Source organism: Arvicola amphibius, chromosome X (genome assembly GCF_903992535.2).
Source record: "Arvicola amphibius chromosome X, mArvAmp1.2, whole genome shotgun sequence".
NCBI lineage: Eukaryota > Metazoa > Chordata > Mammalia > Rodentia > Cricetidae > Arvicola > Arvicola amphibius.
This window is the reverse complement of record NC_052065.1, coordinates 106,770,559-106,796,091: the sequence shown is the minus strand read 5'-3', so window position 1 is coordinate 106,796,091 and position 25,533 is coordinate 106,770,559. Positions and strand designations below refer to the sequence as shown.

Sequence of the window (25,533 nt, the reverse complement as noted above, 5' to 3'; positions counted from 1 at the left end):
CATCTATCCTAGTTATTCCATAAGCCCCCTTGTGTCCCTCCTTATAAATATTTCATGTATCACACAGGCTTTATGTTAGCAACCCTTCTCTTGTCTGTCTCCCTGTCTCTGTCTCTGTTTCTGTCTCTATCTCTCCCTCCCTCAAGCACACACACAGCCACCAGCTCCAGGTCACTCATTACATAATATCTCTTGAGTCTGCTTTGTAATTTACTGTGGTAGCTAACATTATCAGCCCACACAGAAATACTGACCCTTCCTGCTGAGCCAGCTGCTCTACTTCCAGCCCATCTAGGGCCTCCCAAACCTGTTAAAGCTCTCCCATGGCAGTGTTATTTACACAACAAACCCACTGGTAGGAGCAGCAACATGTCTTCACTCAGACACTGATACTGATTTTTCTCTGTCCCAGTAGATGGTTAAGTTAAAAGATTTTTTTTTCATTCCAATTTGCAGCATCTGCCTTAGTGTTTTATTCATCACAGAAGAACACACAGGAGGAAAAAAATAAAATATGATTCTGGCTTTTTACTTGAGGCCTGTTTTTTATTTTTTAATCATGTTAAGGCAACATCCATCTGTCCCTATTTAGTTAAAAGTTTCAAAAAAATCGTATCAGCCAACACTGTGGCACATACCTATAATCCCAGGAATTGGTTGGAAGAGACAGAAGATCCAGGCCCTCACCTCGAGTTTAAGACCAGCCTGGTCTATACAGCGAGTTCCAGGCCAGCCAGCATCAGGCAGCAAGATCCTGTCTCAAAAAGATTGGTATCATAAATACGCACTGAATTAGTCCAGATTATTCTCAGAGCACATTAATTAAAATGATAATATGGGTGTTACTGAGATGGCTCAGCAGGGTTAGATACAAAGAATAATATGGGTGCCCAGCAAGGAGATTCTTTTTTCTAATTTTTTTATTACTTTATTTTCTGCATATGGTTGTTTTGCCTGTATGTATGTCTTTGTAACACGTGTATGTCTGGTGCCAGCAGAGGCCAGAGGAGAGCGTTGGATGCCCTGGAACTGGAGTTACAAGCAGTTGTAAGCCACAGTGTGGGAATCCAGCTCAGGACCTCTGAAAGCATGGCCAGTGCTCTTGACCACTGAGTTCTCTCTCCAAGCACAGCAACTGCTATTGAAAAAAAAAAAAACAATTCGTTTTGTACCATTACCCAAACTGGGCTACCAAGTACACTCTACCAAGATGATTTCCATCTTTTATCTATGACTATCGTGGTGACTGTGTTTCATCCCATTGGTGGGAGCTCAACTTCACATTCTGCTTTAGCTAGCTAATTGGCACATAGGGAAAGGGATGACATTTTTATTATTTCTAATCTTTTTGTGAATTATAATATAATTATACCATTTCCCCATCTCTTTCCTCACTCCAAGTCCTCCCATATGCCCCTCCTTTCTCTCTTTCAAATTCACAGCCTTTCCTCATTAATTATTATTAAATACATATATGTATATACATATATACTCCTAAGTACACAATACAATTTAAGAATGATGTTGGTTTAATAAAGTGATGGTTTTAGTTTCTCCTAAAAGATCCATCCATGATCTCAGCTTGGTGGTAGTGACGCACACCTTTAATCCCAGCACTCAGTAGGCAGAAGCAGGTGGATCTCTGTGAGTTCAAGGCTGACCTGGTCTACAGAGATAGTTCCAGGACAGTCAGGACTGTTGCACAGAGAAACCCTGTCTTGAAAAAAGAAATGATCTATGATCTCACTATCCCTGGTAGCTGGCTAAGTTTCCAATAGGAAGCATGAATTCCCTTTTATTATAAGGAGAAAACTGACTCCTGTAAGTTGTTCTCTGACCAGCACATGTGTTTCTGACATGTGCACACCCAGACAAATTAATAGTAATAAATTCAATAACTTAGGAGGGTTATATGGTTTTCTATCTTTCATCTATTAACTCAGTAACTATTAAAAGGAGCTAGGTGCATACAGTGATATGGCATGTGCTTAGAATATGCATGTACAAGGTCCTGAATTTTATTCCTAGCACATAAGTAAATATATATATACAAATGTTAATACATACATATATATATGTATGTGTGTGTATATATATATATATATATCATATGTAACTATCAGATTTCATGGATGAATCTCACTTGATCCTGGCTAATGAACTATTTAATTCTCTTTGTTAATTATCTTTAAAGGATTTTTATAGCAATATTTTTGAGACAGTATCTCATGCAGCCCAGGGTGGTCTCAAACTACTTATGTATCCAAGAATGATTCTGAACTTATCTAACTCTTGCCTCTGTCTTAGGAGTACTGTGATTACAAATACATTCTACTATGCCAAGCTTGTAGCTAAATTTTTCACGTTATTTCATCAAATTTGGTTTGAACAGTCAATTTTTTTCTTGACTGGCTTGTTTTCTAACTAATCGGCATCTGTATCAAGAACAGAGCTCAAAGGCACAGCACAGTGGCACATGCCTTTAATCCCAGCACTCGGAAGGCAGAGCTGGACAGATCTCTGTGAGTTCAAGGCCAGTCTGCTATACAGAATGAGTTCCAGGATGGCCAGGGCTATACGAGACCCTCTCTATAAACAAGAAGAGGAAGGCAGAAAAGGGAGGAGATATCAAACCAGGTACGGTAATGCATGCCTGTAATTGCGGCACGTGGGAGGCAACAGCAGGTCTATCAGCAAAAGGTCAGTATCAGCCTGGTCTATATAATGAGTTCCAGACCAGCCCTAGTTACATAGCAAGACCCTGTTTCAAAACAAAAAGATGAGCAAATAGAAGAAAGCTTATATGGATATCACTGCCAGCACAGTGAACATGGGTCCTGCCCAAGCCAGGAATCCTTCATGTATTATGTCCTAACACAGAACATGGAGCCTTCACATGACCCACTGTCCTCAATCACAGTGTCCAGAAAGCAGAGAGATAGTCTCCTCTGAGTTCAGTGTTGTTGTCCAGACGTAGACGATCAGAACTCACTTAAATAATCCTCCCAGCAAACAAAGCAAAATCACTCAAGGTCCAGATCCTTAATACAGTTCAGGATAAGGGAACAGTGACAGGTCCCACCCACACTATATGAGAAATCGTAGGGCATGCTGGGCATGGTAGTGCATGGCTAGTTTCATGGCTCTTGGGAAATGGAGACAGGAGGCTCAGGAGTTCAAAACCAGCCTAGGCTACATGAAAGCAAGAGAAAAAAAAGTGGTATCCATCAAGGCAGATCTGCTTTGCACACTCTGTCCATACACAATGTTTTCTTTCTGTCTCCTTTGATTTTTCCCTTCCTTCCTCCCTCCCTCTTATTTTTCCCCTTCCTTCCACTCTGTTTAAATTGAGCCAAGATTTAAAAATCAGAATATTTCACTGTTAAAAACACAATCTGGATTTCTTCAGAGTCTCTTAGAAGTTGGGAAATATGGCAACGCTCAACTGCTTTCCTCTACAGCTACATCACAATAGCAGCTGCCTTTACTTCGTTCCATTCACAATTTGGCTCCAGTGTTGGCTACCACTTACCATTGTGCTTATACTATTTGTTTTTCTCTCATATTTTCCATTTTCGGAGCCCATGCTTCTATGACGTGTGTTTTAGGAAAAATGGGAGTTGTTTTTGGTTTGTTTTTTTCTCTCTTCATATTTTGAGACAGGGTTGATCTCAAACTTGTCCTATACCCAACAATGACCTTGTGCTTCTGATCCTCCTGCATCTACCTCCCAAAGAGATGTTGGAATTCTATGTATCTACCACCAGCCCTAGTTCATATAGCACTAGGGATAGAACCCGGGGTTTTGAGCATGGCAGGCAAGTATTCTACCTACTTAGCTGCATTCTTCAGCCCTAGAGCTGATTTACTTATACAAATAATGATCATATGTCTAAATGATCAGTCGGTGTATCCATTCATTTACCTAAAGACATCCGAGTTAATGATTCCCACTACTCAGCAAGTATGACCCAGTTCCTCCATGAACATAATCATGTATAACTAGAGAGGTATAAACCTAAATCTTATGCCTGTGCTCATTCAAAACAAATCAGTATGGTAGTCATACAGATATCCCCAAGTCACTGCCCTGAAACAGCATCTTTATAGACCACATACTGTGGTTTAGATGTAGTTTTAGGTATGTCTGCTAAAAGTTCATGTGCAGAATTTTGGTTCTCATGGTGGCAGTTCTGTTACCCTGAAATCTGTCAGAATCAAATGTCTCTGGGTCTTATTTAGAGAATTAAAGAACTGCACATAAATAACAAAGTAACAAGGATTTTTATACCCAAGATGATAAACTACAAGAAAAAAATGGGCTCTGGGTAAGATTTACTCAAGACCCCTGGTCACTATCTGGGTCTTCATTTTTCAGGTCTAAGGAAGAGTTGTTTGCTAGGTGTTTAGAATTTCTATTATTGTGATAAAATGCTATGATCAAAAGCAACATGGGAGTGAAAGGGTTTATTTAGCTTATACTTTCACATGACAATCCATCATAGAAGGAAGTCAGGACAGAAACTCAGGTGGGAACTAAATCAGAGATCATGGAGGAATGCTGCTTACTGGCTTGTTCCTTATGACTTGCTCAGCCTGTTTTCTTAGACACCCCACGTCCATCTGCTCAAGGACAGCACCACTTACAATGACTGAGCTTTCCCACAGCAATCATTAATCAAGAAAAGGCACCACAGCCTTGCCCACAGGCCAGTCTGGTGGGGGATTTTCTCAGTTAAGGTTCCTCTTCCCAAAAGACCCTACCTTGTATCAAGACAAAGAGTGAGGTGTAAGTGGTCTTCCGTTTTGATTGATAGACTAGGGTTGGGTAAGTCTTTGTTCACAGTAAGCTCTGGTGAGGGCCTTCTGGCTATATCACAGCAGGAGACATGGCCTCATGGTGTGAGTAGAGAATAGAGATCAGCTAGTGAGACAGGAAGCCAGAGAGTGCCTCGGACCTGAACTCACCTTAGAAGTAACCCATTCTCACAAGAACTAATGCACAGAAGACATAAACCCATTCTAAACCCACTGCCATGACAGCCCAATTGTCTTCTACTAAGCCCCACTTTTTTTCCTCTTCCTCTTTCAAGACAGGGTTGCTCTTTGCAGCCCTGGCTGTCTTGGAATTTGCTCTGTGGACCAGGTTGGCATTGAACTCAGAGATCTGCCTGCTTCTGACTCCTGTGTGCTAGGATTAAAGGCCTGCACTACCGCCTGGCTCTAACATTATTTTTTTATTTCGTTTTATAATTTTCAGATAGGGTCTTACACTGTCACCCTGACTACCTTGCTAGACTTGCCTTTGTCTCTACAGTGCTGGGATTACAAGCATGCATGACCACGCCTGGCTGTAAAAACTTTCCACTGCATCTCAGTATGGAGACAATCAAGCACAGGGATAGCACGGCAACCTGGAGCCCTGCTTGGCTTGAGCTCTCTACACACCCCTTTCTCACAAGGCACTTAGTGATCTGGCCTTCACCTACATCAAGCTGCTTGAAACAAAACAACTGGTCACTCTGCCCCAGTAGCTCCCTACCAACACATTGATACCCCCACCCCTGCCTTTTGTGGCTTAAACACATTCTGTAATATATCCTAAAACTGGAGACACTGGGCCAGTCTAGTCTGGACTGGGTTTAGATGCATATGTAGTAAGACAGACTGTACCCTCTGAATGAACTTTTAGAAGACACACTATATTCATCATCTTATGTCTATGCATGATTATGCACATATGATTAAAATATGATACTTGAGAAAGGACAAGAAGTACCATTCTATAGGCTGGTGTCTCAGACTGAAATCAAAAGAGAAAGCAAGTGGAACAAAGGAATTCATCATCCTCTGTGTCCTGACTGTGGATGCAATCTGACCTGCTCCTACTCCTATACCTTCCCTATCATAATGAACTGTAGCCTCCAGAACTACAACTAATAACCCCTTCCTTCTTTAAGGTGCTCTTGGGCAGGCGCTTGGTTGCAGCAACAAGACAAGTAACTAACATAAATATCAACAAAGCAAAAGCCTATGTGCATTCTGCCATTCACGACACATTATGGGCTATACTAGATAGCCCCATTTCCAACGTGTCAAGTTCAGTCCTTCATCGTATAACAAGATGAACCCAGAATCATATTTTTCTGTGATTTATTCAACTATACCATGGATGCACACACTGGTTTTATTGATGACTATTTCACAGCAAATTAAGTGGCAAAGTGAGAGAGTGGTCTGCAGTCTAAATCAAATAATGAGTTCAGCCTTTGAGTAATGGAATGCACACCTTGTTCTGGATATATGTACGATACTCAAAGCTGTGTTAGTTTGTACATAGTCCCTGGTCTTTGCGGGGGACATGTCCTATAGGCTACCTTTGAACACGGAATTTTGAGCACTGTCATATCAATAAAGTTAGGTGTATCTGTGTTGATTTCTCTTTTTTTGTTTCTTTTAATTCAATGGGTTGAAATTATAATGGTTTGACTGAGGACCTCCTGGTAGAAAGCTGGAGAAACTGTTCAGTAGTAAAGAGCACTAACTGCTTTTGCAGAGGACCCCAGTTTTTTTTTTTTCAGTGCCCACATCGGGTGACTCAAAACCCCCTGAAACTCTAGCTCCAAGTGATCTAATGCCCTCTCCTGTCCTCCAGGGGTACCTGTGCTCAAGCGCACATACCCCCTCCCCACGCACACACATATGCACAATTAAGGCTTATTTCTATAATTATTCATTTTAACATTTAACTGTTATTTTGTGTGTATTATGGGTGTTTTGCCTGCGTGTACATCTGTGCCACTACCTGCATGGCTGGCACCTGAAAAGGTTGTCACATCCCTGGATCTGGAGGTACAGATGGTTATGAGCATCCATGTGGGTGCTGGACACCAAACCTATGTCCTCGGGAAGGGCTGCCTCTGTTCTAAACAATCTCTCCAGTCTCTCTCTCTCTCTCTCTCTCTCTCTCTCTCTCTCTCTCACACACACACACACACACACACACACACACACACAATTAAAAATAAATAAGGTCAAGTGTAGTGGCATATGTGGTTAGTACCAGCACTCAGTATGGAGAAGTATGTTATGAGTTTGAGGTCAGCCTGGTGTACATAGTGAATTCAGGTCAGCCAGGGCTACATAGTGAACCCTTTCTCAAAAATGAAGAAAGAAAAAAACAACACAAACTTCAAAAGATTTACTTTTCATTCCTATGATATATCTAATGCAGCTCAGAAAACAGACTCTGTCCACCACACTCAGCAAATTGCACATAGAAAAAGACTAATGGAAGTGAGTTGAATCAGTGAGTGGTGTTCCCTGTGAAGCCTGGTGATCTGAGGGGCAGCCCCAGAATCCACATGGAAAATTGAAGTCCCCCAGTGCACTTATCTCTAAATCCCTCAACATCCTCTTCTTTTTTCTAGTTTCCCGCTTCTAATTTCTTGCTGCCATTATGTGGAAACAAGACTGAACACTGTGCAGTTCTATCCAGAATCTTAATTGAGAGGCTGGGGATGCAGGTGTACACTGCTTACCTAGGATACACAAAGCCTTGAATTTTATCCTCAGCACCACAAGAATAATAAAATAAAATAAATGAAACTCCTGGTTGACTGTCTTATTAATCCTAGCCATTGATCTATAAATACTTTGGAGGTATTAGTATGCATATTTATCTCATATGCAAATAACAGAAATTTGAATTTATCCTCTCAAAACCTCATACTATTTTTAACCTGTATACCGTTTTGCTTGTTCTTTGTTCTGTTTGGTTTTGGTTTTGAAATGATCTCATGTACCTCAGGTCAGCTTCAAATGCACTAGTAGATTAGAATGGATTTGAATTTCCGATCCCCCTGCCTGTTCCCCACAAGTGCTGAGATTACAGGTGTGTACCACCATACCTGGATATGCTTACACTGTTTGTATCCTTAATTTATCAGTAAATTTTATGGATTGTGTTTATTTATGTGTGTGCACATGCACATGTATGAGTACGTACATATGTGTAGCTGCCAATGGAGATCAAAAGAGGATGTTAATGTTCTGGAACTAGAGTTAGAGGCAGCTGTGAGCCAGCTGATATAAATTCTAGGGATCGAACTCTGGTCCTTTGGAAAAACAACAAGTGCTCTCAACTGCTAAGCCACCTTTCTAGTCTCAAAAATTGATATTTTAGGGTTAACTCTGGCAAATGAGAGGGTAGCTCATGACCCAAGATGGCCCTTCTGAAGGATCTGTCACACCAGGTTCAGCAGGGGAACCTGAGAACTGAGCAGCTCAATACCCCAGGCCTCTGACAACATCCCTCAGACAAAAAAAATAGGAGAAGCCCCAACTGTGTGCAATGACACACAACTGGGGGAGTGATCAGCCTAGTTCTTCCCTGCCTCTCCTTCCCACATCACAGCTCTCCTCAGGCTGTTCTTTATTCAGATGAAAGGCACCCAAGCACACCCTCATTTTCCATCCTTGAACTTTGTGTCCTGAACTCCAGGGCAATGCACTCATTGCTGCTATTCCTTTCCTTTAAAAAAAAAAGTACAGTTATTTGGCCTGACACACATCTATAATCCCAGCACTCAGGAGGCAGAAGCAGGCAGATCTCTGTGAGTTCCGAGGCCAGCCTGATCTACATAGTGAGTTCCAGGCCAACCAGGACTATATAGCGAGATCCTGTCTCAAAAAACAAAAACATATCATATGTATTTATTTATTTATTTATTTATTTATTTATTTGTGTGTGTGTGTCTGTGTGTCTGTGTGTGTCTGTGTCTGTGTCTGCGTCTGTGTGTGCGCAAGTACCATGGCATATTTGTGGAGCTTAGAGGACAATCTGAGGGAATTGCTTCTCTGGTTCTACCATGTGGGGCCTAAAGATCAAACTCAAGTCACCATGCTTGGTAACAAGCGCCTTCACCTGCTGAGCCATCTCACTGGCCCCCGAGTCTTTTCCTGAGTCCTGCAAAAACATCCATTCCAGGTTTCTGTGCTATCAGCCAGTTTGTAACTTGGCAGGACTCTCCTGGCCATGCAGAGGGCAAATGGGGATGGATTTTGTCCAAGAATGGGAAAAACAGCAACAACAAAACAAAACGAGTACTGGTTTCTCCTCTGTCCAAGCTGCCTTTTCCCTAAAGGAACACAAAACTTCAAACACTACTCCCTAGGACCTCACAGAGAACCTTTCACATATACCAACCATCAGCATCCCAAGAGGAAGGCTGAGCTAGACAAAGGCAGCATCTATGGCAGCAAACCCCCCTTTTACCCCTGCCTATCAAAGACATGCACACCACATAAGCAGCAAGAAGGAAGGGCTCATTCAGAGCTGCAGCCACGACCTAGGGTAACTCAGAGTCCATGGTGACAGAATGAGCCAGGCTCTCCATAGGACCCAATGCAGGCACTATGAGGAGACAGCCTCCCACTCAGGGCTGGAAAAATGCTAATCACACCATTAAGCCAACCTCAGTCCTCCCTGAATGCTGTCCTCTGGGCTCCCCACTGTTCTCCAAAGCTCTCAGGTTCAAACAACTTCTGTGGGCCTATTTGCCCATGTGTCCCCTACCACCCAAGAACAACCTGCTGTTTCTTCTCTCACACAGTGAGTCAAGGGTCCCCCTTACTTCCTGACTGATAGGAACCCCCTGGCACTCACCCCCAATTCCCTCAGGCAGGAACACGCAGAACTGGGCTCCTCCCCAGCCAGAGCCCTGTGTGTTTGGAAGATTCAAAGGGGAATGAGTAGCTGTGACCTGCACAGGCAACCTCCGGGCTCCCACAAACAGGCGGGAGAGGACACACAGGTCAGCACACTGTTGGGCAAAAGCTGAGGAAGGAAAAGGCAAGAGGGGCTGTGAAATCAGGACTGCTACCAGCAAATGGCTCTGCTAACTCCAGAGAGCAGAGTCAGTATGAGTTGAATTGGCTTAGTGGGAGCAGACTTAGCCACCATGAGAGACCTGGAGAGCCCTTGAAGTCCTGCTGTTAGTGAGGGTAATTTAGCAGGTTTGAGAGAGCCAGGATGCCCTGGAGGCTGGAGAGAGTCACACTCAGCTACATCTCAAATGATAGTAATGGCCCTCCAATTCCAGGTCAAGTGATGGCTTCTGAATGTCCAGAGCAATCAGGCCTCTCTCTGCATGCAGGGGTCCAGCATCCTTCTGGGCAGTGGTGTGGAGGTGCCCCATCACAGGGAGACACAGGGCCAACCTTACCAGCTCTCCTGGGCCTGGAGAACTGTCTAGGAGATGGGAGCCAGGCTTTGCATTTGACATGTCAGGATAAGCCAAGCATGGTGACACAAGCCTGTAATCCAAGCACTGCGAAGGCTGAGGCTGGGAGGATCAAGGTTTAACGCCAGACTGGGCTATCAAGAGGTCCTGTCTCAAAAAAAAAAAAAAAGAAAAGAAAAGAAAAGAAAACTCCAGCAACAAAAACAAATCAGGACAGAGTGTGTACAGAGGAATATTTTCTTCCCGTTTAGGTATATTGGGAAGCCTGAAAGCATCAGAGCAGAGGAAGCTCAGGAGTGGGACCTCTTCTGGGAGGTCTCACCCTAGGGAACTCAGTGTCAGCTCTGACTTGGACACTACCTTCTGGGCATGCTGTGAGATAATGCTTGTAGTAACCTGTTGGAAGCAACCTTTGTTTACATGCAGGCTGCAGATAATGAAGTAGCCAACAATCTTGAAATTGCAGGCTGCATATAATTGAAATTCGCCAGAGAACTTCCAGGACCCCTGTCCAAATCAAAGGAGGAAATAGATGGTTTTTAGTCTTCAAGGAAGTCATTTCAGAAGAGTTTGAACAACATTATCATTGCTCTTATTTCGTTTTAATTGTAACTAGTCTACACTGCACATTTCTCTATTTGAAGATTCAGTTCTTTTTTTATTTGGGCGGTTGATGAACCCCACAGTCGTGTGCTTGTTAACCAAGCGTCCCAGCGTCCCACCACTTGGAGGCCCATTTCAGTTTTTTTTTTTATATATTCAGAATGTTGTGCGGTCATCATCACTATCTAATTCCAGAATATTTTCATTACCAGTGAAAGAAGCCTTGAATTTCTCAATGTTCACTTCATCCTCTGGTAACTTTTGATTTACTCTTTTTCTCTCTGTATTTTACTGTTAGATATATTTCATATCAGTGAACTATATAATATGGTGCCTTAAGGAACTGACTCACATATACCCTGTTTTGTTTCTGTTCTGCGATAAAACACTGTGGCAGTTTGAATGAATATGGCCCCTACAGACTCACAGAGAGAGGCATCATTGGAGATGTAGCATTGTTGGAGTAGGTGTGGCCTTGATGGAGGAAGTGTGTCACTGGGGGCTTGAGGTTTCAGAAGCTCAAGCCAGTCCCAATAGCCTCCTCATTCTGCTGCCTGTGTATTCAGATGTAGATCTCTCAACTACCTCTCCAACACCATGTCTGCCTGTGTGCTGCCAAACTTCCCACCATGATGATAATGGACTAAACCTCTCAACTGTAAGCCAGCCCCAGTTAAATGTTTTCCTTTATAGGAATTGCCATGACCAATGGTGTCTCCACAGCAATAAAGCACTAAGACAAATACCCTTGTAGAAGGAAGCGCCCCGCCACCCGGCTAGCTTTACCCAAAATAATTACACGGAAACTGTGTTCTTTTAAAACACTGCCTGGCCCATAGTTTCAGCCTCTTATTGGCTAATTCTCACATCTTCCTTTAACCCATATTTAGTAATCTGTGTTTCACCACAAGGTGTGGCTTAACAGGAGAGATCTTAACCTGCGTCCATCTCGGAGAGGAGAAGCATGGAGACTCACTATGGCGACTGCCTGAAGCGTCTCCCCAACTCTGCTTCCTTGTTCCCACAATTCTGTTCTGTCTACTCCACCTACCTAATTTTCTGTCTCTTAAAGGGCCAAGGCAGTTCTTTATTAATAATGAAAGTAACACATAGACACTCCTCCATCATACCCTGACCAAAACCAACACAGAGGAAGAAAGGGCTTATCTGACTTACAATTCCAGGTGTCAATTCATCATAGGTGGGAGTCAAGGCAGGAATTTGGGCAGCTAGTCATCACATCCACAGTCAAAAACACAGAGAACTGCATCCATGCTTCCTGCTTGTTCTCACTACTCAGCATGTTTTTCTTATTCTTATACCATTCCGGATCCCCGGCCCAGGGAATGAGACCACCCATGATGGCTGGCTCCTCCCACATCAATTGACAATCAAGACTCTTCTCCATAGATGTGGACCTAATCTAGACAATTTTTTAATGAGGCTCTCTCCCAGATGATTCTAGACAATAAGCTGACATTTAAAGCTAACTAGCACAGCTGCGCATGGTGGCACATGCCTTTCACCCCAGCACTCAGAAACCAGAGGTAGGTGAATCTCTGTGAGTTTGAGGCCAGCCTGGTAGACAAAGCATGTTCCAGGACAGCCAGAGCTGTTACACAGAGAAACCCTGTCTCAAAAAAAACAAAATATAAACACCCTCCAGATCTAACTAGCACAACAGGGAAAAATGCTTTCAAGATTTATCCATGTTTTAGCATATATCAGTATTATTTTTATGGCTAAATAGTATTCCATTTGTGATTATACCACATTTTGTTTATTCATTCATCATTTGTTGCCACTTCTTAGGATAATAATTCTATGAAGATAGATATACATATATATGTACGTATATGTACACACACACACACACACACACACAGGGTCCCTTTCTTCTTCATTCTTGCCAGCATTCAAAAAATACTAGCATGGGGCTGGAGAGATGGCTCAGAGGTTAAGAGCATTGACTGCTCTTCCAAAGGTCCTGAGTTCAAGTCCCAGCAACCATATGGTGGCTCACAACCATCTGTAATGGGGTCTGGTGCCCTCCTCTGACCTGCAGGCATACACACAGACAGAATATTATATACATAATAAGTAAATAAATGTTTTTTTTTAAATTAGCATATATCAGTTATATGTAATAATGGGTTTCATTATGACATTTTCACACATGCATACCACGTATTTGATCATATTCACTCCCCATTATATTTTTCTTTCTCAGTCCTTATTTTTGTCTCCCTTTTTGATTTTTATTGTTGTCATCCTGTTGATTTTCTTTTTGAGATGTAGTCTTGCCATGTAGCCCAGCCTGACCTTAAACTCAGGATGGTAGCCACTGCTGCAATTATGCAGGCATCCTTTGCTATGCGCTGTTCTCTCTCTCTCTCTCTCTCTCTCTCTCTCTCTCTCTCTCTCTCTCTCTCTCTCTCTCTCTCTCTCTCTCTCTCTCTCTGTGTGTGTGTGTGTGTGTGTTCCCAGTGACTTTGAAGTGCTGTCTTGTGGCTCTGGTTTACATTAATGACTAACAAGTATCTCTTCATATCTTTAATACTCATTTCATCTTCTTTAGAGAAATGACTTTTCAGATGCTTTGGCCAGTTTTAAATTGAAGTTTCTTATTTTTGCCAAATTATAAGATTTAGTTAGGTATTTTGGATGAGAGTATTCAAGCTCATTAGTAGATTAATAACTTGAACCTGGCTTTGTTGCCATAAACCCCTTGCTGTGCCTCCCCACCCCCACCCCAGCTTCTGGAGTTAAACTTTTGTGGTTTCGGGTTACAGACAGAAAGTCTTCTCATGGGACAACTAGAGCTCCCTCTGGTCTCTTCAGAGCCTTGCTGGGCCACAGCCTTTGTCTGTGCTGGGCTTTTGATGTTCTTGCTATATTGTCTTTTTCTCCTGTAACGACCTTTGTAATCACTGGCATATTGGAGGCTTCATGTCTACTTTAGCAATCTGACTCTATTTGGTACCTTCGAGTAGGAAAGTGTGTCCGTTATCCATCCATTTGTAGAAGAAGGGGAATTGGAAGACTAAGCTGCACCAGGACAGTATGAAAACAATTGTAATTTGACATCTAGAAGCAAGAAAGGCCCAAGGTCAGCCCAATTCCAAAGTGCATATTTTTGATCCTTCTCTATTATTGCCTTTCTGTCCATTCTCAACTCCAATCACAAAAAACCCACCCCTGCCCTTTTTGAGACAGGATCTCCCTATGTAGCTCTAGCTGGCCTGGAACTCTCTATGTAGACCAAACTAGCATCCAACCATGAGATCTGCCTGCCTCTGTCATCCAAGTGCTGAGATTACAGGTGTGTGCCATGAAGCCTGGCTATACCGGTTAGCTTTAAATGCCAACTTGACACAACCTAGAATGACCTGGGAATAAAACTTTAATTGAGGACTTGCCTAGATCAGATTGGCCTGTGAAAGTGTATGTAGGAGATTGTCTTAGGTGTTAATTGAAATGAGAAGATGAACCCTAAATGTGGGTGAGTGGCACCATTTCATGAGCCGGGTCCCAGAACCATAGACATAGAGAAAGTTAGCTGAGCAGAAGCAAGTAGCCGCACAAGGATGCATTACTCTTTCCCTCTTTTCTCTTGACTGTGGATGTGGTCTGACTATCAGCTTGAGTTTGGCCTTGACTTCTCTAATGCGATGGACCCTAACTTGAACTTGTAAGCCAAATAAATCCCCCTTCCCTAAGATGCTTTTTTTGTCAAAAACAACAGAAATGAATCAATCTCCTTTGTCAGTTCTATTGCCTGTCTCTTGCAGTGATCCTACTGCCTCTCCCCCCTGGGTGTCCAAATCACAACATCCACACATGGCTTTCTCGTAATCTCTATGTTGTCATCTTGTCACTTTGAGTACATATGTCCTTTATCCCACATTTCACAACATACTGGATAAAAACTAGGCTCTTGCCAGTTCATACCTTGAATCCATGAGTTTGAGTCCAGCCTAGCCTACATAATAAGTTCCAGGACAGCCAGAGCAACACAGTGAGACCTGCCTCAAGAACAAACAACTTGGACCTTAGCATTCACCTCTGAGTCCCACCAGCAGCTCTGAAAAGCCCATCATTTGGCCCATGTGGATCTAACAAAAAGGACGGTACTACAAATCCCAAACTCATGACAAGGAAGTGTTGCAGACTTTTATGGGTCTTCAAATTCCATTCTCCGCCTCTCTCTCTCTCCCTCGCCCTGTGCCCTGGAAGCTGACCTTGCCACAGTCTGTATCCCATGAACTCTCTTGATCACTGCCTTTCACTTGGCTTTGGCCTGTGGTAGGCAACATGCTGTGACATCCAACTGAGTGAAGAGAAAGAGCAACCTGAGGACTTACTATTGCTGTTCGTTTCATGCCCAGCCATGTGTCTCATTATCCTTTCCCGGGAAGACATGAACTAACATCTAGTCACCCCAAATAGGGTGCCAGTGACAGAGCAGATAAACAATTCTGCTCGGTGAGTCAATGTGTGGTGAACACAGTATGCCAGAAACATACAAACAAACTTGTGCCTTCCCACAATGCCAAAATGTATTAAATACAAATAAATTCGCAAGGTGGCAAGTTTTAACAACAGCAATTTGTCATAAAATCTGCCTACCTTGGTAGCTTGGCAGAGGAGAATGCAGGTTCTTTTATTCCAGTTGTATTTACTAATATTAACACTCATCACAGAACCTGGTAAATTCATCTAGCTCTGTGCCTGTGCCTGTGCATGTGTGTGGTACAGAATGAATAGAGCAACGGGAATGAAAAGATGAAGCACCAGCGCTCAAGAGGAGGCAGAAGTGGGTCGGAAAAGGTCTGTATAGGAAAGCTAATGAACCAGACTAGTGCTGGCGGAAGGGAGTGGGGGAGGGGCTGCGGATGGAAACTGCTGCTGTCAGCCTTGAGGGAGGCTTCAGAATTGAAGGGAAAAAGGCCTAGGCAGGTTCAGAGCAGGAAACGGGTCCTGTCCAAGTCCAGACAGGCAAACACGTGGGGAGACAGTAGAGTGGCTTTCATCACCTGCCATAAAACCAAGCCACATAGAGTGGTCATCAGTACACACCGGGTATCCGAGGATACAGCAGTGTAGGACCGTGCCATCCCAGTGTCGAGTGTCCATCCCTTTATGGAGTGCAGGTGAAAGAGTTCCACCCTTGATAAGTTCCTAGGCTTGGCTTCCCTGATAAGATTTTAATATGTCCATGTGCCCCCGCAGTTTCAAGCCTCCCCAATAAATGCAGAGGGTGGTTCCCTCTCTGTTCCCAGTAATAAGTCACTTATCAGTCTGTGTTGGGTGGGTGGTGCCTGACAGATGGTGCAATCTCTGGGTCCACCCAGTGCGTGCAGTCTTCTTTCTTCCTCAGAATGGAGTCGAAATCTGCTTGTAAAATGGTGTCTCCTATAGCAACGCCTAGCCTGCAAAAAACACTGTTTTATTCAATACTGGAGTTGCTTACAATAGGGCATAGTCTGATCTTAATAAGTTTAATTGAACCAGGCTACTTACAAGAGAGTAAGTGGTTACCCACAGAAGCATGGGAAATTAATGGCAGGCAGAAAGAAAATGTTTCCTCGTCCCAACAACCGTTAACTGGGTATTGCTCCTTTGGGAGGGGTGGGGCCTCAAGGGCTGTCACATGAGCTTCCTCCCCTTCACAAGGAAATGTATGTGGGCCAAACCTTGTGAGGGAGTCCCGTGGTTAAACGCAGAAGCTCTTACTTCAAAGCAACAATGACCATGTCACGGCAAAAGGACAGCATGACGTCCCAATGGCTACAATGGCCACTGGACATTCCCTTTCCACAGCTTCCCTTCTCACCAACTTTTAATGATGTCTCTTTCTCTCCTTTCAAGGTGAGGGCTGGCTAATCTTAGCTATCAACCTGACTACGGCTGGAAGCAACTAAAACCCAAGCAGGTGAGTGCATCAGTGAGGAATTCAGCCTAAATCTGGGCCGCGCCTTCTGGTGGCAACCCACACACAAGGATAAGGAAGAAAGAAGCTTTTGGTTTCTCGCCTGCTTGCCCTCACTTTCACTGGCAAGTTCATCTGTCCTGCTGCTGAGTCATTCCTTCTCTGGTGTTAGAACCTACTTTCTTTGGGATTCCAACATAGCCTGAAGACCAGCTGAGACATCAGCCTTGCCCAATGAACAACTACCGGATTCTTGGCCTTTCCTTTGAGAGATGCCATTTCACTAGCCTGACCACAGCCTATAAGCCACTCTAATAAATTCCTCTTAAAATATATTCATCCTATAAGTTCTATTCGTTTAGAGAACCCCGACTAATAAAGCCGGTAATGACTTTCTGCTGTTATCACCTGGAAGACATTATGAGCCTGTAGCGATTCCTTTCTCCCTGCCTACATCTGCATTCAACTCCCCTCACATCAACCCTTTGAATGAGCCATGTGCTTCCTGCCAGGACTCTGCCTTATACAAGCAGGGCAAGGAGGAGCCATAAAACTGGGGTCAGTCAATGCCATTTACAGTGAGTCTGGGCGGGGGGGGGTGTCTCCAACTCCTCAAATAAGGCATGGATTGGGGCCCTAAAAATAGGCAAATACAAACCCTGATGAAAGATGCAAGAGCAGGACAGTGGTGGTGCACGCCTTTAATCCCAGCACAGAAAAGGCAAAGGCAGGTGGATTTCTAAGCTTGAGGCCAGCCTGGTCTACAATGCAAGTTCTAGGACAGCCAAGGATGTTACATAGAGAAAATCTGTCTTGGAGAAAAAGAAAGAAAAGAAAGAAGGAGAGAGGGAGGGAAGGAGGGAGAGAGGGAAAGAGGCAGAGAGGGAGGGAGGGAGGTTAGAAGGAAGGGAGGAAGGGAGGGAGGGAGGGAGGAAGGAAGGAAGGAAGGAAGGAAGGAAGAAAAGACAGACAGACAAATGCAAGAGTCACTGATTGTTTATTATACAGTTCCAGGACATTTGGTGGGAAAGTAAGACATGGCAAATAGGCTTTGCTAAACCTACCAGACCCTAAATAAACAGGATGGCACAGAACCACTGTCTGCTCCTACTTGTCTAACTAGATTGTACCCAGGGAGCTTAAGTATTCTGTTTCAGACTTCACAGGAATAAAAAATCTTATCTGAACCAGAGACAAATCAAGATGCCATTGCCTTTTTAGTAGGGCAGTGTCAATACTGGATGCTGACTTTGGACTTGGTGATGGCTCTGCCTTGTTCCAAAACCAGTTAGATGGCACTATAATCTAGCCTAGATAGCTAGATGAGCTCTTGGAAAGAAAGTAGTCATCTAAGAAGATGAGGACTGTGCACCTCCTGTTTGTGTTCATTGGTCCCATGGTTGCAATTCAACCATGCCTGGGCATGTCTCATGACTTGGAGAGACAGGCAACTCAAAACTAATATGGTGTCAGTAACAAATTGCACAAGGCCCCTGCGTAAATGAGATTTCAATGAGCATCTGGGGAGAGGATGGTAACTATTTTTCATGGGTATTGATTTCCCTGCCTAGCCTCAGACACACGTGGTTGGACCCTGTGGAGAAAGAAGTTGATGACAAAAAGTGATGAATATGGCTTCCGGCTGCAGTTTGATAATGTGGGAGAGTGAACTCTCTCGACACCCGCAATGTGAGATTTCTACAAGATAAACACGTTCCTGGTGGTAGGAGAGACGGTTCAGGGGTTGAGAGCACCTGCTGTTCTGCCAGAGGACCCGGGTTCAGTTCTCAACAGCCACATCGGGTGGCTCTAAAACTCCTGTTCCAGGGGATCCAACACCTTCTCCTGGTCCCTGCTGGCATCAGACACACATTTAAGTAAAACACTTCTATACTTAAAAATAAGCAAATGTTTAAGCATGTTCCTTTGTGGAGGTTTTTTTTTTAAAAAAAATTACTCAAAATTTGTCAATAAGGAATAGTATGGTGCTTGACAGTCTGAGGCAGAAATAGCCCAAGCTGGGGCCTTAAAGTGAGTTCTCGGCTCATCTGAACTACGAAGTGAAACTCTGTCTCAATGTGCTCTGAATGCCATCCCCAGTCAGAAAAAAAACTAGCTCCCAAAACAGGCCAGAGAGATGACTCAGTGGTTAAAAGTGCTAACTGTTCTTTCAGGGGACCTGGGTTTGGTTCTCAGCACCCACGGTGGCTCACAACCATCTATAATTCCAACTCCAGAGGCACAGATGCTCTCTTCTGACCCTCTCAGGCACCTGTACTCATATGCACATAACCCCACATAGGCAGACACACATACACATTATGAAAAATACTGTTTAGTTATTTTTAACAGCAAAGCAAAATTATGTTGTTTTGTTATGAGTGTAACACTGTCTAATAGGCCTGTACAATGATTGTTTAATGTTCTCCAGAAATTGATCTTTTCAATACAAGCCTGAATGTATTCTAAGTACAGAGTACCTGGCTTCATTCTGTCCTGGAGGAGGACGTTAGCGGATCAACTGCTAAGACTGGAATATAAGACCATACATTAGATTAAATATAAGTGAAACAATGTAAATTGTTGAAGTTCACTGGCCTATGCTTGGATAAAAGAGGACCACGGTTTTGTGGGGGAGCTGTTTGTTTTGTTTTGCTTAGACAGGGTCCCATTAAGTAGTCCTGGCTATCCTAGAATTCTCTGTGTAGACCAGACTGCTCTTAACTGAGAAATCTGCCTGCCTCTGCCTCTCAAGTGCTAGAATGTGTACTGCCATGCCCGGCAGCACTGTATTTTTATTTTTTTTTTTTTGAGATATGGTCTCACTCTATAGCCAGGCCTTGGCTACAGAGTACAGCTAATTATATATTCCAGGCTTGCTTATTAGTTCGTAGCAAGCATCTTGTCTTAGTGTCCCAATTGCTGGAATTACAGGCATGGGTGCATCTGGCTTACCATATCCTTTAGGAAACAAGAATGGAAATAATTTTGGAGGAAGGGCCAGGATATATATTACATTCCAATAGTTGAGAGAAGGTACACAGAAAAGACAGACAGGCAGACAGACAGATTAAAAAAGATGGAGCAGTGAGTAGAGACATTAATCACCAGGTCTGACAACCCAAGTGCAGTACCTAGGACCCACATGATAGAAGATAAGAACCAGCTCTTACAAGTTGTTCTTTGACCTTCAAATGCATGCATGGGCATGGGTACATGTGCACACATGTGCATGTGGGTGCACGTGTGCGTGCACACACACACACACACAAACACAGTTTGATTTTAAATGAAAAAGAGAACGACCACAGAAATGATGAAAACACCTCGGGTAAAGAGTTAACGGGAAGTGAACCTGGGTAATTGGTATATAGGTATTCCTTTATACTAGTTTTATTCTAGTTCTCTTCCTGAAAATTTAAGGTTCTCTTCAAAGTCTAGTGTAGTGATTCACACCTGTAATTCCAGCACTTGGAAGGCCAAGGCAAGAGGACCTCACATGAGTTTGAGGTAAGTTTGGGCTGCAGAGTAAGAACCTGCCTAAAAAAGATTTCTCCCTAAATGAAAGGTAAAGAAACCAAGCTACAGTTAAGCGCACTAGTTGCTCTTTCAGAGGCTGGGTTCAGTTCTCAGTAACCACATGGAAGCTCACAACTATCTTTAACTCCACTCCCAGGGGATCGATGCCCTCTTCTGGTCTCGGGTAATGTCTGCTTCCCCCAGGAAACTCCACGAAAATAGAGATTTGACTGTTTTGTTTGCTGATTTGAGAAGGGTCTTCCTTGGCAGCCTATGCAGGCTTTGAAGTCATTGTGTGGCCCAGGCTGGCCGGGAGTTCACTGTCATCTTCCAGTCCTAGTCTTCCAAATGTTGAGATTACAGCCATGGTTATGTGTTGTACTCGCGGCTCTGTTTATGAGGATCAGGACATCCTTTAAACAGTACTTACAAACACTGCTATTTTTTCGGTGCTGATGCCAAAACCAGGCACGCACATGGCGAACATGCATATATGCAGGCAAACACTCACACACATAAATCTTTAAAAAAAAGAAACCAAACAATAATGTCTTCATTAAAGCATGTATCATTAATATACTGAAACTGTGACTCCACTAGTCTATGAGCAATCACATAAAGACTGTGTCTTCATCATCATGCCAGAGCCTGGGGGTGGGAGGCAAACAAGGTACAGTACGAACATGTGCCGATTGGCCAAATGCACTGAAAAAGTGAATACTTCACAGGAAGAGAGTGGGCTGAGAAAGGTTAGTCCCTGAGTAATGTGGGAGATAAGGGTTCAAGTAAGTTAAAACCTCTGCTGGTGTTCCCACCTAAAGCATCTCCAGGCTACCCGAGAGTCCTGCCTCTTCCCTTCAGCCTTCGGCGGACACCGCTGGCACACCCCTGTGGCGTATGTGTTCTGGATTTCTCAGCTCTGAATATGTGAAGGCTTTCCTAAGGTTCAAACAACTCTGTGTCGGCTGTGTTGAAATGGACCATTTCCTGCTATCTTGATACCTGAGCAGACACCTTGAAATAGGCATGAACATTCCCATACCACCTTCACAAGAAGATATGCTTATGAGGCACAGAGAGGTCACAGGATCTTCTGAGAAAGATGTCCAAACAAGTGCCTGTCTCATTAAATCTGTAGCTAATGAAGGCTGTGACTCACCCCGCACATCCATCATGGTTAATTGCTGTTACTGCTGCTTTTAACATTTTTTTTATCCACTCATTACTCTTTTCGGTTTTCAATTCAGTGGCCTCTCTCTAATTTTTACTCATATATTAGTTTCTTATTTTCTTAAGGCAGGGTCTCATGTAGCCCAGGCTTAGAGTCTCACCCTGCAGGCCTTACCTACCAAGCACTGAGGTTATAGGCATACACTCTCAGGCCTGGCTTTCACTCATACAAATTTTTTCAAGTTTTCTTGGGAGCAGAGGTACACTTGCCTAACACACACAAAACCCTGGGTTGCCTCTCCAGCACTGCAAACCAAACAGAGAGAAATGTTTGTAAGCCGTGTTTAGAGATGCTATCCTTATCCCCATGGACAGTGCACTGAATACCACAGATACAATCCCATCTGTAATGTCGACACTTGCAAGGCTGAGGCCTTCCTCCTCACTGGGAGATTGCATGAGCTCTGGGCCAGCCTGGACCACACAATGGCTTCAAGCCCAGCATGGATTACAGCAGGGGACCCTTCTTAAATGAACAAACAAGTAGATAAAACAAGCAACTCTCTTTTCTCGTGAAGTTTAGTAGGGGAAGCAGACATTACACAAGTAAACACATCAGAGATTGCCTTTGCAGGACTCAGTATTTCAGGCTGGGATTGAAACTCAGTTGGCAGTGTTAGCCTAGTGTGCAGGAAGCCTTGGGTTCCATCCCTAGTACCATATACCTATAACCCCACGATTTGGGAGATAGGGGCAGGAAGGATCAGAAGTTCAAGGTTATCCTCAGCTACATAGAGTTTGAAGCTAGCCTAGAATAAACGAGACTTGTCTCAAATATTATTTTAAAAATTTGAGCATTTGAAGAAGAATATATATGCCTAAATTGAGCACTTAATACTCCTAAATATCTTTATTTTTCTCCTTGCTCTCTCTTTTAGTACTGAAGATTAAACCCAAAGCCTTGCCAACATGTTAAGCGTGTTCTCTGCTACTTAGTCATGTTTTCAAGATGAGACTTCCTTAATGTAATATTTATTCATTGAAAACTTTATATATTTTGATCATATCCAGCTCCAGCTATTCCCCCTAACTCCTCCCAGATCCAATTCCAACTTCCCATCTCTTCCCCATTGCCCATGCTCTTTTCTTTTTATATTGTTTTATTGAGACAAAGTCTCACTCTGTAGTCCTGGAATGTTCTAGACCACATTAACCTTGATTGCACAGAGATCTGCCTACCTCTGCCTCCCAAGTGTTGGGATTAAAGGGCTGTGTCACCACACCCACCTCAAGATTTCTGAAAGAAGCATCTTATGAAGCAACCTTTTACAACATCTAGGCAGGATGCAGAGAAGCCACAGCCAATATTGCAGAGCAGAGGCTAACAAAGGAACAGGCTGTAGACACCCTTCTGCCTGACACAGCAAAGGAAGAAAGGGCCTTCTACCTGAATTAGGGAACAGCAAGTATTCTCGGAAATGAACTACCAGACAGGAGGAGCTTAGTCTCCCATGGGAAACAACCCACCAACTAGCCCAGAGAAACTCATCAAGGGACAATTCTCCACAAATGCTTGCCAGGCCTCTCCGAAGACCAAGCCAGTGTAACAGCCAAAGGCTAATCAATAAAGGATATGCCCCAGGTCCCTGACGTTCTTTCCTTTTCACGTCAGCACGGCTCTTTACCTCAACCTGTCCCAGTTTGTTTGTATACAGAATCTTGCTAAACAGCCCAGGTTGGCCTGGCACTCACTGTACAATCCAGGTTGATTTCAAATACCTGGAAACTCTCACCTCAGCCTCCCAAATGCTGGAATTCCTTCTGGGCCTGTGCTACCACAGCTGGCTTCACAATCTTGACTCTGGACTTTCCCAGCAGCTATGACCTTCCCTTGTCACTACTCCTTAACTGATTTCATGGCGTCTATTGAAGATCACGCTCTGATCTTGCCATCGCTTTACCGCTCAAAGTCCAGTCTCCTTCATTCTTCACCCCTTTGCCTGAGATGTTTTCTTCTGCTAACCAGCCCCAGTTCAGCATGTACTTTGGAATATGATTTGGACAAAACTCTTGTAACAAGAGACTCTGCTGTATTTGCTTTGGCCCCAAGTGTCAAACTTGATGACACTCAGAAGTACAGAAGTACTTATTAAAAATTACGGGGTTTTTCTGTTTTGTTTTGGTGTGTGTGTGTGTGTGTGTGTGTGTGTGTGTGTGTGTGTGTGTGGTGTGTGGAGGCACACCATTGAGTGTGGAGGTCAGAGGTCCACCTGAAGGAGTGGGTTCTTTCCTTTCACCGCGTGGGTCCTAGCGATTGATCTGAGGTCTTTAGTCTTGATGGGAAGTGCCCCTACCTGCTGATCCATCTCCCAGGCCCGAGGAGCACTCGTTTGTGGCTGACATAACTTAGTCATGACTCCAGTTCTGTTCAGTACTCTCTCCTCCCCCTGCTTGCTGGCAACCACACTCTTGAAGAGATTAAAATCATCAAGAGCAAAGACACTAGACTCCAAACAAGCAGGTTCAAAGTACACCTCATCAGAGGTGCAAAGAAAATGATTGGGGAGTTATTATGAACTTGTGAAACTAGTATTTCTTGTCCTTGCTGGATGGTGAAATTCTGAAAAGAAAAAAAAGGGAAGGCTGGCTAAGAGTTCCAGCATGTATGAGAAATATGAAGTTCAATTCCAGGGTGCAGTTACCGCTGGCGTTAGGAAATACATCTCTATATGTCTCTAAAGCCAAGACAGAGAGAAGGAACTTCAGCTGGGGCGTGCTGTATTTATTTTTCTTTTCTTTTTGTTTGCTTGGTTTGTGGTGTTTTGCTTTGTTAAGGCAGGATGTGATGTGGCCCTGGCTTGCATTGAACTTACTGGGTAGCCATGATGACCTTGAATTCCTGATCCTCCTGCCTTCCCTTCCTGTGTGTTGGGATTATAGGTATTTGAGCCACCAGGCCTGGTTTATTTAGTGTTGTGATCAGTCTAGGGCTTCACGCATGCTAGACAATCTACCAACTGAGCCATATCACCAACCCTATAGTTTATTTGTTTTTTAACGTTTGTACATTTATTTGGGGGAATTATTAAAAAGTGCCATAGTCCAAACATGGAGGCAAGAGGACAAACGACAGGAGTCTTTCCTTCCACCATGTGGGTCCCAGGTAGCAAACCCAGGCCTTCAGGTTTGGCAGCAAGCACCTTTACCTGATGAGCTGACTGCTGGCCCCTTCCTTCCTTTCTTCCTTTTGTTTTTGGACTCTCCCCACTTTTTAAAAATATTGATATCATGATAGTTCCATATAATTAAAGTGGAAGATAATCTGTCAATAAAAGCTATTTCATATATGATATATGTTACTTAAAAAGTCTGTCATATAGCAGGCTCATTTGGTACCACCAAAAACTTACAATACAAATAAGTGACTACAAAGAAAAACATCACTAAACTAAGGCACACAGGAATTACACCACATTTCAGGGGAGGGTCCAAATAATTCCCACCATGTTAGAGGAATCAAGTTCATTTGTCATGGTGTGCATTATCATAGTCCTGTAAAGCAGGGGTTACTTAGAATTTTTCCATTTAAAAATAGTGAGGTGAAATTCTGTCTGTATATTCAGGAACACTCAAATATCTGGTTACATACAATTCTCTCATCATGCAAACAAACCACTCAGTTAATTGTTTTCTAAGGTCTAAGTAGGTCAAATGAACTAATATTAGGCATGTATTGACCAAGCTGTTAATCAGAGAAGCACAGAGAGAGATCAGGCTGTTTAGCTGTTCTGCCTCTTTCTTGTACTAGGACTGATGGAGGAGAGTCATCTGTCTATGTGTTACTTTTATTGGTTAATAAAGAAACTGCCTTGGCCCTTTAATAGGACAGAAAATTAGGTAGGCAGAGTAGACAGAACAGAATTCTGGGAGAAAGAAGGCAGATGCTTCAGGCAGTCACCACAGTCAGTCACCATGCTTCTCCTCTCCAAGACAGACACATGTTAAGATCTCTCCTGGTAAGCGACCACCTCATGGTGCTACACACATTACTAAATATGGGTTAAA

General features: G+C 43.4%; 1 long non-coding RNA gene across 1 annotated transcript in view; it reads right to left on the bottom strand.

The window, feature by feature from the left end:
• Positions 1 to 23,467, bottom strand: part of LOC119804619 — a 110,719-nt gene extending 87,252 nt beyond the window's left edge. The window contains exon 1 of the long non-coding RNA XR_005283830.1: positions 23,262 to 23,467. This is a non-coding gene — a long non-coding RNA (uncharacterized LOC119804619). The remainder of the gene's footprint in view (positions 1 to 23,261) is intronic.
• Positions 23,468 to 25,533: the final 2,066 nt, after the last annotated feature.